Source organism: Lytechinus variegatus, chromosome 8 (assembly GCF_018143015.1).
Source record: "Lytechinus variegatus isolate NC3 chromosome 8, Lvar_3.0, whole genome shotgun sequence".
Classification (NCBI taxonomy): Eukaryota; Metazoa; Echinodermata; class Echinoidea; order Temnopleuroida; family Toxopneustidae; genus Lytechinus; species Lytechinus variegatus.
This window is the reverse complement of record NC_054747.1, coordinates 40,429,575-40,447,727: the sequence shown is the minus strand read 5'-3', so window position 1 is coordinate 40,447,727 and position 18,153 is coordinate 40,429,575. Positions and strand designations below refer to the sequence as shown.

The following is an 18,153-nucleotide window of genomic DNA, read 5'->3' as shown; positions in this document are numbered from 1 at the left end:
ACAACCCAAATAATCCGTTTTAAATCGTAGACTTTCTTATGTTTACACCTATAGTTGGGTCACGAGCAAAGGGTCGCACCCATTGCAGGCACACGTCCCACAGGAGCAGACATATCGCCAAAGATAGTAGTATCTTTGATACCACGCATGCTCATTCCAAGGAGGGAGATCCCCGAAAAAAATAAACTTCTCGCGTCGTCGACGTTCGTTCTCTCTGTATCCGTGTTCGGCTGTAGACGGACCGGTGTGGAAAGATCCCAAGATCTTCTGGCTTTTCTCTTCTATTTTGTGTCTAATTTGCTTTTTAGGCTCATCAGGAAAGGTAGGTTCTGTAGTAATTAATTTTGGCTTCATTTTGTTAATTGTCGTTTGTTTGCATGTCGCAGCGCTTCTTAATGTTTGAAGCTTTCGGTAGCTGTAAATTGCTACTGCTCGTCAGTATGTGCAGGCCCGAGCTCCGGCCCCCGATCCGTCCGGTACCTGGTGCTTGTTGTTTTTATTACCGTAATGCTACTCACCAGATCTACATTGTATATATTGAATACCATGGCATGCTCTATTTGTTGTCGTCCTTGGCTGGTTCAGAGACTGTACCTACACAGTTAAGCCTAAGACAGGAATAACCTCGTTTCTGGGGATTTATTCAACAAAGTGAGCCAACACAGTTCAGCGGAACAACCAAATTTAAAAATACAGAGAGAGACTGAAGCTTTGAAGTTTTGGTCTTAGTACTATGGTGGTCCCGAAGTCTGCGCACCTAACGAGTTCAGATTTAACCAGAGATGCGAAGTTCAAAGACCAGCTATGCGTGAGATATTCTGTGAATCTGAGCACTTGTTCACTGCTACCACCCTGCCTGTGGGCAATCAACATGTAGGATTAGGTGTAGGATTATGGTATGCCAATGTACAGAGCACACACATTAAAAAATCACTAAAATATCACTTTTGTGACCAAAATTACTAATTTTCATAGAGTTGCAATTTATTTTACATTAGTAACTTGGGAATAATTTTTGTATTCACCAGAGCACTAAAAAACTTGAATTTTGGGCATATTTTTTTGTCCGCCCTCTATTGGTGGAAAGTAATATGGCAAGAAAATTTTCATTTTTTGATCTCTATTTTTAATTAAGAAAAATATAATTCAAAGAATCAAATTTAAATAAGAGTCAAGTTGTATGAAAAATAGGTGTAATGGAAACTGTCAGTGTAAAAAAATCAAGCATTTGCCCCAAAGAAAAAGAAAATAAGCCAAACATTGCCACCCTTATTTTGCCACACATGGAGATATTTAAGTGAGAACAAGGTTATATCATAACCTTGTTCATTGAATGAGTGAAACAGACATTGTGTACAATGTATATGGGAATAGGCTGTGATAGTTGCGTGAGACAGAGATTTGAGGGATGAACAAGAGTCCAAAATGCTTGAGTCTCACGCATATTAATGCGTGATGCTTGGTAGCTCTGATTTAACATGAATTTCATTTTATTTCCAAAAATCTTTCAGTTGATAATGTTCCTTATATTATTATGAGTTAGTGTACCAAATATCTCAGAAAAATTTTAAAGAAATAGGCCTATATATAATAGGCTTATGTGATTAATATTTCTAGATAGATGGCGCTATATAAATGCCTATTATTATTATTTGTAATCTTACTAGTTTATACACATATTGGAGCGTTGTGGCCCAGTGGATTAGTCTTCGGACTTTGAAACAGAGAATCGTGGGTTCGAATCCCAGCCATGGCGTAAGTTCCTTCAGCAAGAAACTGATCCACAAATGGGTACCGGTAGGAAGTAATTCCTTAAAAAGCTGTGTGCGCTATGAACGCCTACACTGTAGCCTAGCCTGGTAATATAGGAGCGCCTTGAGCACCTAACAAGGTGGATATGTACGCAATATAAATACCCTATATTATTATTATTATTGAATTTATTTTGATATACAGTGTTTGAAATGCTTGAAATTTGAATGTAGATCTACACTGTACACAGTAAAATAAAAATTACATTATTTCATCATAACTTGTTTTACAGCACTACTGAACTTTTGGTTGTTATTTGAAAGTTTAATCAGAGTTCAAATAAAAAATGCCCAACTGTTCACATTGCAATTTTAACAATTTGTTAAAACTTTAAACAATACCTAGACCTAGTCAATCAGTTCATGGTAGTAAAGCACTTGACTTTGGTATATAAATTTGATCAATAGGCATTGGAACCAATAGTCTTTTATAGTTCAACTAGTAAAGCTGTAGGATGGGGGGTCGGTTGTCCGGACACTTTATCTTTTTGAAGCCTTCTTTTTGGTCTGTGGATAACACTGAAAATATGAATTTATTACTTGTAATCATTATCGATTTTGTTCTTTATAATATTTCCTAACATTTTGTACTAAAAAATGATGAAACTTCGCTTGTAACTTTTTCCAAATGACATTCTAAAATTGATCGTCCGGACACACAACCCGTCCGGATACACAACAACTGGGTATACTTGTAGTACCGTAACTTAAGATCTCTTTGTTGACTTTGTTTACATTCTTATTTTTCCAAAGGAACCGTTGCTGTGCTAGCACCCTGAGTGTCTCTGCACTCTGCCTGCACTCAGTAATTTAATTTAATTAAAATTAATTTAATCATTGGAAACAAATTTGTAATTTTCCACTTTTGCATTAGATATTTAGATTTGATTTAGAAGCATATCCTTCTGTAATGTGCTCTTGTGTTCTTAATTGTTGAAATACTTGTATGTGCAATAGACCAGTTCGTAGTTACTTCATGGACAATTTTGGTTAAATGACCTTTCATTTCTTTCATTATGATAGGCAGATTTCAAAGCAAGATATTATGTAAGCTTGCCTTACATAGCAGGATGAAGAAATTGAATGGACCAGGTGACTAGAATAGCACACTAATCAACGCTTGTATTTGTTGCATCCCTACTTTGAATGCATATCATAGCATGTTGCACAATGTACATGTACTTGGCAAACTGTGAAATACCAGTCGTTCGTGGACGCATTGTTGTTTTTTGTGGATGTAAAAGAAAACCACAATTCAAAAGAATATATGAATAATCAAGACATCAAAGTTGGTGCTTATCTCATTAGATTTTAAACCACCATGTCACTTCAGTACAAATGACCTTCCTCTGATCATGCGTAGAATCTTTTGATCATGCGCAGAAAGGAACTACGAACTGGCTTATTGTAGTGGGGTAAAATTGCATTTTATAAATAATGAAATTAATGGGGTGGAATCAGAAAATTTGATAATGATGATTGGAATGATAGTGATGAAGGTGATGATGATAATTTGGAAATATGGAGAAGAATGAGGTGGAGAAAAAGGAGACAGATGGGGAAGAAGAAAGGGAAAAATAAGAAATTTATTTTCATAAAATTCAGCATTGAATACTCCCCGTTCATTTAAGCCAGTCAATAACTGGCTTTTACTAGATTTCACACATATCTAAAGGCCAAGTCCACCCCAGAAAACTGTTGATTTGAATCTAAAGAGAAAAACCAAACAAGTGTAACGCTGAAAATTTTATCAAAAATCGGATGTACATGTAAAATAAACAATTTGATGACATTTAAGAATTTGTGTTTGGTTTCACAGTATGCACAACTCAGTGATATGCAAATGAGAGATTCAATGATGTCCTTAGACTTATTTCAATTTTTACAGATACCTTTAGGACCACCATGACTAAATCATAAAATGTTAAAAAGAACTTCATTTCATGTTCAGGGAAGAATAAAACACTGTTTCATATTAATGACAATCAGGAGAAAATTAGAATATTTCATACAATGAAATACAAAAGAAATAGTGAGTGTGTGACGTCATCAGTCCCCTCGTTTTCTTATCAACCAGGATGTGCATTTTGAACTATAGTGAAATTAAGGGGAAATTAAAAATGTCATAACTTTCTTATTTTGCATCCAATTTTAAAGAAATTTTCAGTGCTATGCTTGTTGGATTTTTCTCTTTTTATTAAATGAACATTTAGTTGGTGTGAAATTGTTCTTCAACCATAAATCCTGAATACTTTCAATAAAAGTGCCCTCCCTTTCTGCTGCCCCTGCAATTCATGCAAAAAAAGCCACACATACATGTATTAGGCTGTATGTTGTTTTTTTCTTTTTGCATACCATAGTGCTAAACAAATAAAGTCTGTTAGTTACAAATGAGTTCTTACTGATAGCGTTGAATTGATAATACATACCAGTTACCTGGCAACTTATTTATGTATTAATAATACCAGGTTACCTACAGTATACAGAGAAAGACACTGTTGAATTGTCTCTTTGGACAGTTTTACCCATTTGTTTTCATCACACATGGCAGTGTTTTCCACAGCTCAAAAATAAATTTCCTGAAACTGAAACCCAAATATCCTGAAATTCATAGATATTTCCTGGAATTTTCAAGATTGATTTTACACGAAAATCGGGCAATAATACAGCGAGCCAAAATTCGGCCTAGGTGGCCCAAATCAAGGATTTTTGAAGTTTTTTGTTCACGCCCTCTTTAAAAAAGAACAAAATTACAAATGCGAGCGCGAGCGGAAATTTTGAGCTACGTATGGCTGTAAAACATTATTAGAATATAACCTGAATATCATGAATATTGATAATTTCTATGTTTAATTGTTGTTTAATTGCAATTTTCGAATTTCCCGGAATTTCCTGGAATTTTTTAATTTCCCGGAAATTACCTGGAAAACGTCTGGATTTCCCAGAATTCAGGTAATTTCCTTCAAAGTGGAAACACTGACACATGGTGTACTCCTAGCTCATCTTCAATCTTTCCCTTCCCTATACCATGTGAGTAAGAAAAATTTGACGTGTCACAGACCCCTAATTCAAAGGTCAAGACAGTCCACCCCATGTTGATTTGAATATAAAATAGAGAAAAATCAATCTATACATTTAACACTGAAAATTTCATAAAATCAGATGTAAAATAAGTCATTTTAAAGTTTCGCTTATTTTTCAAAAGACAGTGATACATGTATGCAAAATTCAGTGTCATGCAAATGAGACAGTCGATGATGTCCTTCACTCACTATTTTTTTTTTTTTTTTTTTATTGTTTGAAATAAACAATATTTCATTTTCTACATGTATATTTGACAATAAGGACCAACTTGACTGAACCAATGTAGTATACATAAACATGTTCAGGGAGGTATTAATCATTGATTCACTTGACAATGGGGAGAAAATAAGAGTATTTCATATGTAAAAAATAAATAGTGGATGATGTCATCAGTCTTCTTATTTGCATACTGACCAAGATGTGCATATAACTCTCAAGTGTGAAATTTAAAGCGAAACTAAGTTGAAATGTCGTAACTTACTTATTTTACATCTGATTTTGATGAAATATCATCAGTGTTATGCCTGCTGGATTTTTCTCTTTTAATACAAATCAACTTTTGGTGGTGGGGGGGGGGCTTGTCATTTACAAAGAAGTTGTCATGAATGTATAATATTTACATATGGCTGGAAAGAGTATCTTCTCCCAAATAATTTGATACCATATTTATGTGGTATGTCTTCACGCTTGAATGACCGGGAGGCATTCATTCTTTCTTCCTTTCTTTTTCTTTTTTTTCTTTGTGTCTTTCTGTCCCTGTTCCTTTCTTGTTGGTTTCCATATTTCTTTCCATCTGTCTTTTGTCTGTTTCTAATGTTTTTCACCCTCACTTGTTCTAACCCTCTCTGTCCCTCCATCTATTTGTTTTTCTCTTTCCCATAATTCTTTCCTTGGATATGCACCCCCTCCCCCCTCTCTCTCTCTCTCTGTCTTTTCTCTGATTGCTAATGCTTTTATATTTTCTCATTCTAGCACTTATCTGTTTATTTTATGTTGGGTGCCTGATTTTAAGACTTATTTTGTCTTCTTTGGCTCCCCCACAGTAATGTACATTTCTTTGTATATCTTTTGATCAACTCGGTTCACTTTCCTTTTTCAATTATATTTGTTTCCTATTCTGTTCATATTTGTAATGTTTTTTATATTATTGTGGAAATAAATGATTTGATTTGATTTGAAACTAATTCATTTATTCTCAGATATTGAATTGAGACATAAATATAATCAGTACAAATGATGAATTTACTTAAAGGACAAGCCCACTCTAATATCAGGTTGATTTGTGCCAAGGAAATAAAACCAATATTTCTTCAATTTTTCAAACACCATTCCTAGCATAAACCAGCAGCTGAATGAGGTCATCTTTAAACAATTTTCAAGAGATGGAATTTAAATAGTCTTTGAAGTAAATAAATTGATTTGCTTGATGCTTACTATGTTTCTCAAATGAAATCATTAATAAAATTTTATTTATATTTTTCTCTAAATTAATACACTGCCAATTACTGAAAGCTATATTGTATTTTATTATTTTCACTTATTTTTCTTGTATTTTTGTTGTTTTCCAACAATATACATATTATTATGTAAATTCAGATTATCAGGTAATGACATATCAACGTCAATGTATTTCTTATTTATTCATTTATTAGGTCTTTTATACAGGGTAGCCCTTTCAATCTCAAGTATTCTGCCAAGGAGCCCTGTCTATACAAATAAAAACATTAAAAATATACACAAGAAATTACAAAGTAAAACCTTACATAATAATGCATGATAATAATAAACAAAACAAAATAGTAATATACTTCAGATATTAATCTGTACAGCCCTGTATATATACCAATTTCTGTCGTACAGTTGTCTATATGTGGGAATCAAACGTTTCTCTCTTGTACACTTACTAACTACATGTACCTCCCCACCTGGTGCTCTCAACCAGATGCTTCAAGTACGGCAAACAACCGCCGTGATTTATCGGATCAATGTTTGCTGTAAAATGAACTCGAGTCCTCTCTCCCCTCTGAGAGCTAATTACATACATCGGACCAATACTGTATTAACACGTTAATCCTGCCACATCATATTCCTATCCAAGCTAAGATCCACATCATCACCATAAATCGTCGCTTGATCCTTCTCAAGTTATCGCCACGTGGGATGTACATGTATACTCTATGAATTTTTCAGTGGGTTTTTGACACCGCGTGAGATTTATTGAGGAACCTTTTGTTTGCTTCATTTTCAGGCTTTATATATAGGACAGGGTTTGACATTCAGTGGTGTTCCAAACAATAGAAACAGTTTTATGTGAGGTGTAGAGCAGTTCACATCTGCACAACTATTGGCGTGTGTGAAATCAATAGAAGAAAGAGTTTCCTGCTATTCAGGTAAGTGTTACAGACTACATGTAGGGCCTACTTGGTTTTTACACACATAATTGATAATGTGGGGGTTACAAAAAGAGTGCTTGCTTCACAAAGCGAAATGCTGAAAATTTCATCAAAATCTGATAACAAATAAAGTTATTGTATTTTAAAGTTTATCAATATTTTGTGAAAACAGTTATGCACATTGACATGAATATTCATTAGTTGGGCTTGATGATGTCACATCCCCACTTTCCTCTTTTTTTCAATGCTATTTCATTAAAATCAGAAAGGTTTTCTTTTTTCATACATGTGCAAATGATGTGTCTCCATTATGATGAAATAAGTTGCTGCAATAAATAACTGATGCACTAATAATCAGTTGTCAATCCAATTGTTTTAGTTCTTGGTGGAAAAATATTGAATAAACCTGATTTCATATAATAAAATAAAAAAAGAACAAGTGGGGATATGACATCATCATCCCACCTAATGAACATGCCTAGAACTGTTTCACCGGAATGATGCAAATCTTTAAAATTCAAAACTTTGTTATTTGTTATCTGATTTTGATCAAATTTTCAGCAATTTGCTCTGTGAATTATACTATATTTATTGAGATAAAAATACTTCCAGCCTGGACCACCTCACCACAATAAATAGAGCATGATGGAGCAGTCCACATACACAACTTTTGCTGTTTATAAAAAAGGGTTTTGTGCTAATAACCAGAGGTAATTTGTACTGTAGTAATCTTTGCATAAATTATGTTTCAAGCAAATGACCTCCTAGAGTATGACCCTGTAGTTGTTCACATTTAGGCTTTCATGAATTATGTTTTTATTGTTTTTGTCTCACCTGCATAGCAGAGTGAGACTATAGGCGCCGCTTTTCCGACGGCGGCGTCAACATCAAATCTTAACCTGAGGTTAAGTTTTTGAAATGACATCATAACTTAGAAAGTATATGGACCTAGTTCATGAAACTTGGCCATAAGGTTAATCAAGTATTACTGAACATCTTATTAGAGTTTCATGTCACATGACCAAGGTCAAAGGTCATTTAGGGTCAATGAACTTAGACCATGTTGGAGGAATCAACATCAAAATCTTAACCTGAGGTTAAGTTTTTGAAATGACATCATAACTTAGAAAACATATGGACCTAGTTCATGAAACTTGGACATAAGGTTAATCAAGTATCACTGAACATCCTGCATGAGTTTCACGTCACATGACCAAGGTCAAAGGTCATTTAGGGTCAATGAACTTTGGCCGAATTGGGGGTATATGTTGAATTCCCATCATAACTTTGAAAGTTTATGGATCTGATTCATGAAACTTGGACATGATAGTAATCAAGCATCACTGAACATTTTGTGCAAGTTTCAGGTCTCATGATTAAGGTCAAAGGTCATTTAGGGTCAATGAACTTTGGCCGAATCGGGGGTATCTGTTGAATTACCTTCATAACTTTGAAAGTTTATTGGTCTAGTTCGTTAAACTTGGACATTAGAGTAATCAAGTATCACTGAACATCCTGTGCGCATTTCAGGTCACATGACCAAGGTCAAAGGTCAATGAACTTTGGCCGAATTGGGTGTATCTGTTGAATTACCATCATAACTTTGAAGGTTTATGGATCTGATTCATGAAACTTGTACATAAGAGTAATCAAGTATCACTGAACATCCTGTGTGAGTTTCAGGTCACATGATCAAGGTCAAAGGTCATGTAAGATCAATGAACTTTGGCCGTGATGGGGTTTTCTGTTGAATAACCATCATATCTCTGTAAGTTTATTGGTCTAGTTCATAAAAAGTGGACATAAGAGTAACCATGTATCACTGAACATCTTGTGCGAGTTAGAGTAGTTTTCAAAGTCAGCACTGCTGCTATATTGAACCGCGTGATGCAGGTGAGACGGCCAGAGGCATTCCACTTGTTACAATTTAATAGCAAATAATCGCTAATCTTTGTGTTACCGAGCCCTGATGTGCATGCACATTATTAACCATTAGTATGCATGCTGCTTTTATCAGTTATTCTCCCACTATACATTTTGCTTTGTCAACCATATGGTCCTCATTCTTAAAAGATCACTCTAACAATATTTTCTAACACTCCATTGTCTTCATGCAGCTACAGATTGCATGCAAAGCAGTCTATTGGAAAGGTATACGATACCTTGTAACCATGAAGCTATTGGGAAATGAGTTTTGAAAGCACTTGAGTGTGACATCATTTTAGTCTTTTGGTACAGCACCTGATTGAAACTTTGATATACAGGTGTCTCTTCATACATGACTACCACAAGTCTCTATAGGCTGCGCATTCGGTTTGCACAGCAGATTTTAAAAGTACTCTCTCATAGACTGTCCATAAATACACAAATTTAAAATGCCATTAGCTTCACATACATCCAACTTTTGTGAAGTATTCAGCATTATGTATTTTTTTTTTTAAATCAATTTTCCCTAAGGACTGTAGTTCTGATTAGACCCTCCAAATAAAACTTCAATTTGCTAAACCAATGCTAGCAATGAGATAATAGATATTGAGGCCTGCTATTACGTACATGGGTATTTTTTTTTATCACCTCTTTAGTATGGTTCTATAGTATTTTAGCGCAGTTATAACAAGTGGTGATCAGTATCATCAGACATATTGTAACATGCACTCCATACCATGCATGTGTATGCGTGGTATGGAGTGATGAACAATCATGATAGGCAATCAATAACCACTAGTGATTAAGGAGAATTCATATGTGATTTATAAACACTGGTGATTACATGTATGATTGATAGAGTATGACCATTGAAGGTTGGGGGGAACTCATGTATAAAGGCAGTATGTGTACCATCATGTACAATGTATATGTGGTCCGTAAGAACCCCTTTTCATGCCTTGCCAGCCAGGGGCGTCGATCCATTTTTCAGATTGGGGGGGCAAAATCATTAACGTTCCAAAGGCGCTGGATCATACAAGACACCCACACATACATACACACACACACACACCCACACATACACACACACACACACACACACACACATATATATATATATATATATATATATTTAAATATATATATATATATATATATATATATATATATATATATATATGACTCATGAGACACAGACACGTATCTCACCAACAAATTAATGCGAGCGCGAAGCGCGAGCTGATTTTTTTGTCTCACCTGCGAAGCAGAGTGAGACTATAGGCGCCGCTTTTCCGACGGCGGCGGCGTCAACATCAAATCTTAACCTGAGGTTAAGTTTTTGAAATGACGTCATAACTTAGAAAGTATATGGACCTAGTTAATAAAACTTGGCCATAAGGTTATTCAAGTATTACTGAACATCCTATTAGAGTAACATGTCACATGACCAAGGTCAAAGGTCATTTAGGGTCAATGAACTTAGACCATGTTGGAGGGATCAACATCGAAATCTTAACCTGAGGTTAAGTTTTTGAAATGTCATCATAACTTAGAAAATATATGGACCTAGTTCATGAAACTTGGACATAAGGTTAATCAAGTATAGCTGAACATCCTGCATGAGTTTCACGTCACATGTCCAAGGTCAAAGGTCATTTAGGGTCAATGAACTTTGGCCGAATTGCGGATATCTGTTGAATTCCCATCATAACTTTGAAAGTTTATAGATCTGATTCATGAAACTTGGACATAATAGTAATCAAGCATCACTGAACATTTTGTGCAAGTTTCAGGTCTCATGATTAAGGTCAAAGGTCATTTAGGGTCGATGAACTTTGCCGAATTGGGGTATCTGTTGAATTACCATCATAACTTTGAAAGTTTATTGGTCTAGTTCATTAAACTTGGATATTATAGTAATCAAGTATCTCTGAACATCCTGTGCGCATTTCAGGTCACATGACCAAGGTCAAAGGTCAATGAACTTTGGCCGAACTGGGTGTATCTGTTGAATTACCATCATAACTTTGAAAGTTTATGGATCTGATTCATGAAACTTGTACATAAAAGTAATCAAGTATCACTGAACATCCTGTGCGAGTTTCAGGTCACATGATCAAGGTCACAGGTCATGTAAGGTCAATGAACTTTGGCCATGTTGGGGTTTTTTGTTGAATAACCATCATATCTCTGTAAGTTTATTGGTCTAGTTCATAAAAAGTGGACATAAGAGTAACCATGTATCACTGAACATCTTGTGCGAGTTAGAGTAGTATTCAAAGTCAGCACTGCTGCTATATTGAACCTCGTGGTGCAGGTGAGACGGCCAGAGGCATTCCACTTGTCTTAGTATACTGACAGGAAAAGCGTGCCTGTTTAGAACTGTTTGTAGTAACTCATGAATATCTCACTACACAAAAAGTACGAGTGCCGAGAATGAGCTAAAATTTCTTTATATTCTGACCTGAAAGCTTGATATTCTAAGCATTTTTGGTACCAATGATTAAGATTTGTATCTAAAGAAGAATAGATGCGAGCGCGAAGCGCGAGCTGAAAATTTTTATTTTTCGATCTGAAAAAATAACAATTTAATGGACGTTTTTGATAAAGAACAAGATACATATCCAAGAAGAGATGAATGCAACTCGAAGCAGGAGTTCTTTTGAGACTTTAAAGTGAAAACGGGACATTTGCATTCACCTATTTAATCATGAAAATTATGGGGTTTTGCTACAGAAATGATGCGAGCGCGAAGCGCGAGCTGAAAATTTTTATATTTCAATCAGAAAAACGGCCATTTTGAGCACGATTTTAAATAAAGAACGAGTTGTGTATCTCATTCTCGCTTGCTGAACATTACATTCTTGTTTTTTTTTGCCATATCCGGAATTATTGGGGGGGCAAAATGATATGTTTGCCCCCCCAATATTTTCATTGGTGGGGCGATCGCCCCCCCTGCCCCCCAAGGACTGACGCCTCTGTTGCCAGCCGTTTCCTCTAAAGCATATCGAACCAAAGATCTTGGGTTTGAGTCCACCCGGGGCAAATGACTGAAGCCAGTGCATTGTGTGTAAACGTCTCTACCATGTTTCATAGATGCAGGCTATGTTACAATGGAAAACACTCCGTCCTTTGGATAGGACATTAAATGGAGTCCCCGTGTTGAGGAGAGTCACCACCTTTGCATGTTTAAGAACCCACTGCATTGTTCATATAAGAGTAGGGGGAAACCCCGGTGTAGTGGTCCACCTGCACTCCCCCAATCAGTTATATCGGGAGGAGAGACCTGCGGGTCATAGTGATTCAGTATGCTTTTCACCTCCCAGGCACAGGTGCTGCCAAACAAATAAATTGATATAATTTTCACCCTTTTTCATTGACCAACCCATTCTCCCCCATTCATATATGAATTAAATATGATATCGATTGTAATGATAACAATAATTTAATCAAATCTTAGATTAATTACGATAATGAATCAAATAGTAAATGGTTATAAAATGATTGTATTACAATGATGACTGATTTGCCAATAACGTATATGTATTTACCCCAGGCATGTGATTTTTTTTCACGTATTTTGGATTGTGTTTCTAATTCCCATTTCTCATTATGTTATCATTTTTATGTACATGTATATTTTTGTATTTGTCTGAAAATCAGTAATTCGGCCTTTGGGCTGCAAATGATTTCTTTTGTTCAAATAAACCATTTCTTTTCTATTCTATTCTATATTAGCCTCTCATTTCAGGCATCTGTTCTCAGAGACCCATTGTTAATGTTAACTTCCAGTTATCAAGCATTCCCATTCGCGGACAGCCATCTGATTGATGTAGTTCTTATAGCCCCTCATCTCACAAACAACTTCCATTCTTGGGACAATGGTTACAGATGTTTTGAACCACATAACCCTCCCCTGATCAAATCCAAGTGCCCCTCCCCCCCCCCACTTGAGGAATAACTTCTAAAAGGGGGTATAGTGAGATTAGACCAAATTGCTTAATTAGACCAAATGGCATTTCACCATGTAGGGTATTCATACATAGATGCCCAAAGTGCAAAATATACTTCTAAAAATTTATCATGATTTGTGTCTTGTCTTCTTCTTTATTATTATTATTATTATAGATGAAATACAACACAATGGCTCTTTCAGGTCCACTCGTCCTGCTTGCCGTGTTGCTGGGTTTATGCCAAGCCAAAGTCAACTTCCCGAAGGACAACAGGGTGGATGTGGAGTTTCCTCCAAAGATCACCTACAGGAAAGATGGTGTCATTTCAACTGGGCATCTTAGACCATTTGGTAGGTGATGATCATGGTCGTTCTTGTGGTGGTGCTAAGGTGAAAATTAGACCCCTGTTACATCTGAAAGTTTCCTACCCGAGACCTGATCGAGTCCACTTGCAACCTTGACTGGATTATTGGTGGATTAGCTTCGCGAACGGACCGAGTCCGAAATGTGGTCTGTTTACATCACAGCGTTCATTCCTCCCCTATCGGTACTGTTTCGAGCGGTATCCGATTGCTGACATCAAAAGGTGCTCTCGATCTAGGCTCTGAATAATTTGCACGCGCTAATTGAAGTTGTTTCCGATCATTTCCAGAGAGAGTCAAAACGACCCTTTACCTTTACCCGAGATTCTGGAAGAATGCTGATGATCCCAGCAGACGTTGAAGATATGATCGACTTGAAAAGGATATGTTTAAAATGTTTTATTCTTTCCATTCAAATCAAAGACTTTATAAATCACAATTCCCATGTCGCATGCCGCAAAACATTCGAAGAACGACAGGGCTGGGGAGGGGATAGCGTGCGCTATGACGTAATTTGACAGCTGGCGAACGGACCGAGATAGGTTCGAAAGCTTGTGTGCGTTTACATCTACGAATCGGTGGACCGGGGCCGGCCCGATACCTACCCGAGACTACCTCTGGATGTGGTCTCGGGTAGGTTCGCTAAAAGGTGGCCCGAGGTAGGTTTGGGATGTTTACATCTGATTTCTTTCCGACCCGAGGTAGGGAATCTCTCAGATGTAACAGGGGTCTAATACACCTATCAATTGTAAGACGCACCCCTCGACCCCGGGAATGGTGCGTCATGGGTGGGTCATTTACCAACAAATTAGTGACTCAGGGTACCGTCATGGAGGCAATTGGTCAGTCAGAGCATGGAGAATAGGTGCGTCATAGTCAGTCATTTTACCGGGGTGCGTCATAAAGCCTCAGCATGGTACGAACGGCTCTGTCCGCGCACTTTACTCACGTCGTCGGGCGTTTGTATCAACGAATATTTCTGTGGTTTGTATTTATAAACCCTGCATGCTCATCGGGATGCTCATCCTTGGATTAAAATCTTGTCTTGAATTTTCTGTCACCTTGCATAAGAAGTTATTTCACTTTTCTTTAGATCCATTTTTATATATCCAGCCCGCAAGCCCGCACGATGGCTTAGGATGAAAAACAAGTTTTTCTTGCAGCGCGCGTCTCGTACGTCGTTCCTCTCAGATCAAAAACTGATTATCTTGGGGGGGGGGTGTTCTTTGCAAAGGACGTCTTTCGTGTTGCGGATTTATGATGCGCCGTAGGACATTGGTTTTTTTTTTAATGCCTGCCAACATATTTTATTCATTTGTTGGTGAACAAAAACCGTTGCTTAATAATACCGTATTTGCCGGCGTAAAGGCCCCACCCCCATTTTGCGAATCATCTTTGAAAAAAAAATGCATGACAGAATACCCGGCGAAGTCGGAAAAAATCTTGGTTGGAAAATTGTTCAACAATCGCCGCGGAATGGGAAATAATAAACACGCATGCTGTAATTCTTCTTACTGTTTCATCTTTTTCGGAAGGCGACGCAAGGAAAATAATCCACCATCGACGTGAAGAAACGGCCGATCGAGGTAATCAAGCGCTGCGGATGAAAACAAGAGCTGCGGAGGTAAACAAGCGCTGCGGAGGTAAACAAGAGTGGCGGAGATAAACAAGCGCTGCAGCGGTAAACAAGCTCGGCGAATATATTTTATTTCTTTCAATTAACGTCTTCTTTTCATACAAATAAAGTTGAAGGTCAAGTCCACCTCAGAATATGTTGATTTGAATCAATAGAGAAAAATCAGACAAGCACAATGCTGAAGATTTCATCAAAATTGGATGTAAAATAAGAAAGTTATGACATTTCAAAGTTTCGCTTATTTTTAACAAAACAGTTATATGAACGAGCCAGTTACATCCAAATGAGAGAGTTGATGATGTCACTCACTCATTATTTCTTTTGTTTTGTATTGTTTGAATTACCCGGTATACAATATTTCAATTTTTACGAATTTGACGATTAGGACTTCCTTGCCTGAAACACAAAATGTTAAAATAATGGAATTCCACGTGTTCGGGGAGGAATGAAACTTCATTTCACATGACAATGACGAGAAAATAAAAATATTTCATATTTCAAACAATAAAAAACAAAAGAAATAGTGAATAACATCATGGACTCTCTCATTTGGATGTAGCTGGCTGTTCATATAACTTTTTTGTGAAATGAAGCGAAACTTTGAAATGTCATATTAACTTTCTTATTTTACATCCGATTTTGATGAAATTTTCAGTGTTATGCTTGTTGAATTTTTCTCTTTTTATTCAAATCAAAGTTTTTTTGGGGGGTGGACTTGTCCTTTAAATAAATACGCAAGCACGGGCAGTGTTTCAATGTTTTTTTTTTATTGAAGTCGGTGATGTCACATGAGATAAATAATCTACAAGATGTACTGACATGCCATTGATTGAGTTTGCCGTGCCCGTTTGGGCATTTAGCATTACCTGCCAACAATCCGCTAGCATTGAGTGGGTTCAGAAGAGGGCTCTGCGTATCATTGCCTGGCCAAATGTCTTGACATACATTGAACTTCTACAAAGTATGAATGTGTCATCTCTTAAAGACAGACGGAGTGAACTTGTTGAAGGATTTGCACGCTCGTTGCTAAAATCGAAACGACATCACCACTTCTTGCCTGAAACCCGTCGGGTTATAGAACTGGTCTTTCCATAAGAAATGCACATCATCTTGAGATTCCTCGGACTAGAACAAAAAGATACCAACAGTCGCCAATCCCCCACTTTGTGCAATTGTTGAACTCTGTAATATAATGTAATTTTATATGCAGCTTTATTTTTTTTTAGCAACTGTAACACTTTTTGTACTCCACTTTGTTTATCATTAATCTTATTGATTTTATTTTATGTTTGTCACCTTTTTATTCCAATGTTCTTTTTTTTACTTACTTGAGTTCCACTTACATGTAATACGACTATTCGATATGTAATTCTGCCCAACTTCAATGATTTTTTGGTTCATTTATTTATTTATTTATTTTTTACTATAAAGCATATACTGTACCAGTCACATTTCTTTGACTACCTATTTGCCTGTTTCGGCCGGAGAACATTGGATTCATTGCACTGAATTTGCTGTTCTCTGGTTTAGGCAGGTAAACATGGTAAACGGGTGGTCAAGGGATTGTGACTGGTGGTGTACTATCTACAGCATATCACATGGTTAATTCCAGAAGTTCATACCAATTTATTGTAACATCGTATTTATTTCGCTTTTGTTTTATGACTGTCATACAAGGCTCAAACTAATTGGAAATTGCAATTATTCACAACATTGATTTGGTTTATATTTTTATAGGACTTATATATTATTTAATTTGTCTTGCTATTTACAATTTTTTATATCATGTACATATTTTTCTTGTTTTTTAAATATGATATTTTAAAAGTGTAACTTAATTTATATATGTTTTTAATACTTGCAACTTTGCTGATGTGATTTTGACGATGATAGTTTTACAATGTTATAATTTCAATCAATAATCTTTTTTTGAGATTGTCCAAATTATTTTCTCTGGCTTTATTTGTTGATTATTTGTCAAGCACTAGAATTGTGAATCTTTTAATAATATACATGTACATCTTTACTTTGTAAATATAATAATATGAGTCTTCGGACTTTTGTCATGTACCATTTTCACAATAAAACCAGAATTGAATTGAATTGAATAAATAACGAGTGAGAGAGAGGTAAAGACCAAGTGAAATAAAGACATTGGCGGCGGAACCCAAAGAATTAGAGGGGGTCTACCTTAGTGATGGACAAATGTAAGTAAAATAATTTCACAAGCAAAAAAAAAGGTCATCAACCTAAATTTTAGGGGGGGGGGAAGACAAGAGACATTTTAGGGGGGTCCACCAGAATTTAGGGGAGGGGGATGCAGGAAACAAAATTGACAAGCAAAAAAAAAAAGTTATTAACTAAAAATTTAGGGGGATCGTCCCCCATCTCAATTTTTTGGGGACCTGCCCCCCGCCTATGAATAAAAAAGATGAACCCCGGGGGGCCACTTACATTGACGAGTGGATACCATGCGCGACCAAAAAAAAAACGTAAAAAGGATGTCTTTTTCACGATAGGGCACGTTACGTACGTAACGTGATAAGGGTGTTAAAAACACAAAAATAAGGAAAAAGGGTATCTATTTCGCTAGGAAAAATACGTGCTTAGGGTCGAATTTGCGGGGATGATAAAACAAAATTAAAATGCTTTGTAAAGGATATCCTTTTTGCCCCAACACTTCGTGTTTAGATAGAGTCTGATTTGCGCGAGGTGTAGGAGGTGGGGTCGTACATTAGGTAAAGCCGACGACCAAAGAACCCGTAACAATAAAACATTCCTCTAATTGTTTAAGGGTTCATTTCAGGGAATATTTGCCAAGAGTATCGTTTGTTTCCAATACTTGTTAAGGGTAGGGTTTCACCATGGAGCTAACAGAGAAGGGGTGCATTTTCAGAATATGGAAATTACGGTGTTTAGGGTGCTTTTCGAAACCCCATGGTCGCGCATGGTATCAACTCATGAATGGAAGTGCCCCCCCCCCCCCCC

General features: G+C 36.5%; 1 pseudogene; it reads left to right on the top strand.

Annotated features, from left to right (window-relative positions):
* Positions 1-203: 203 nt before the first annotated feature.
* LOC121420497 overlaps positions 204-18,153 on the top strand; it is a 34,204-nt pseudogene continuing 16,254 nt past the window's right edge.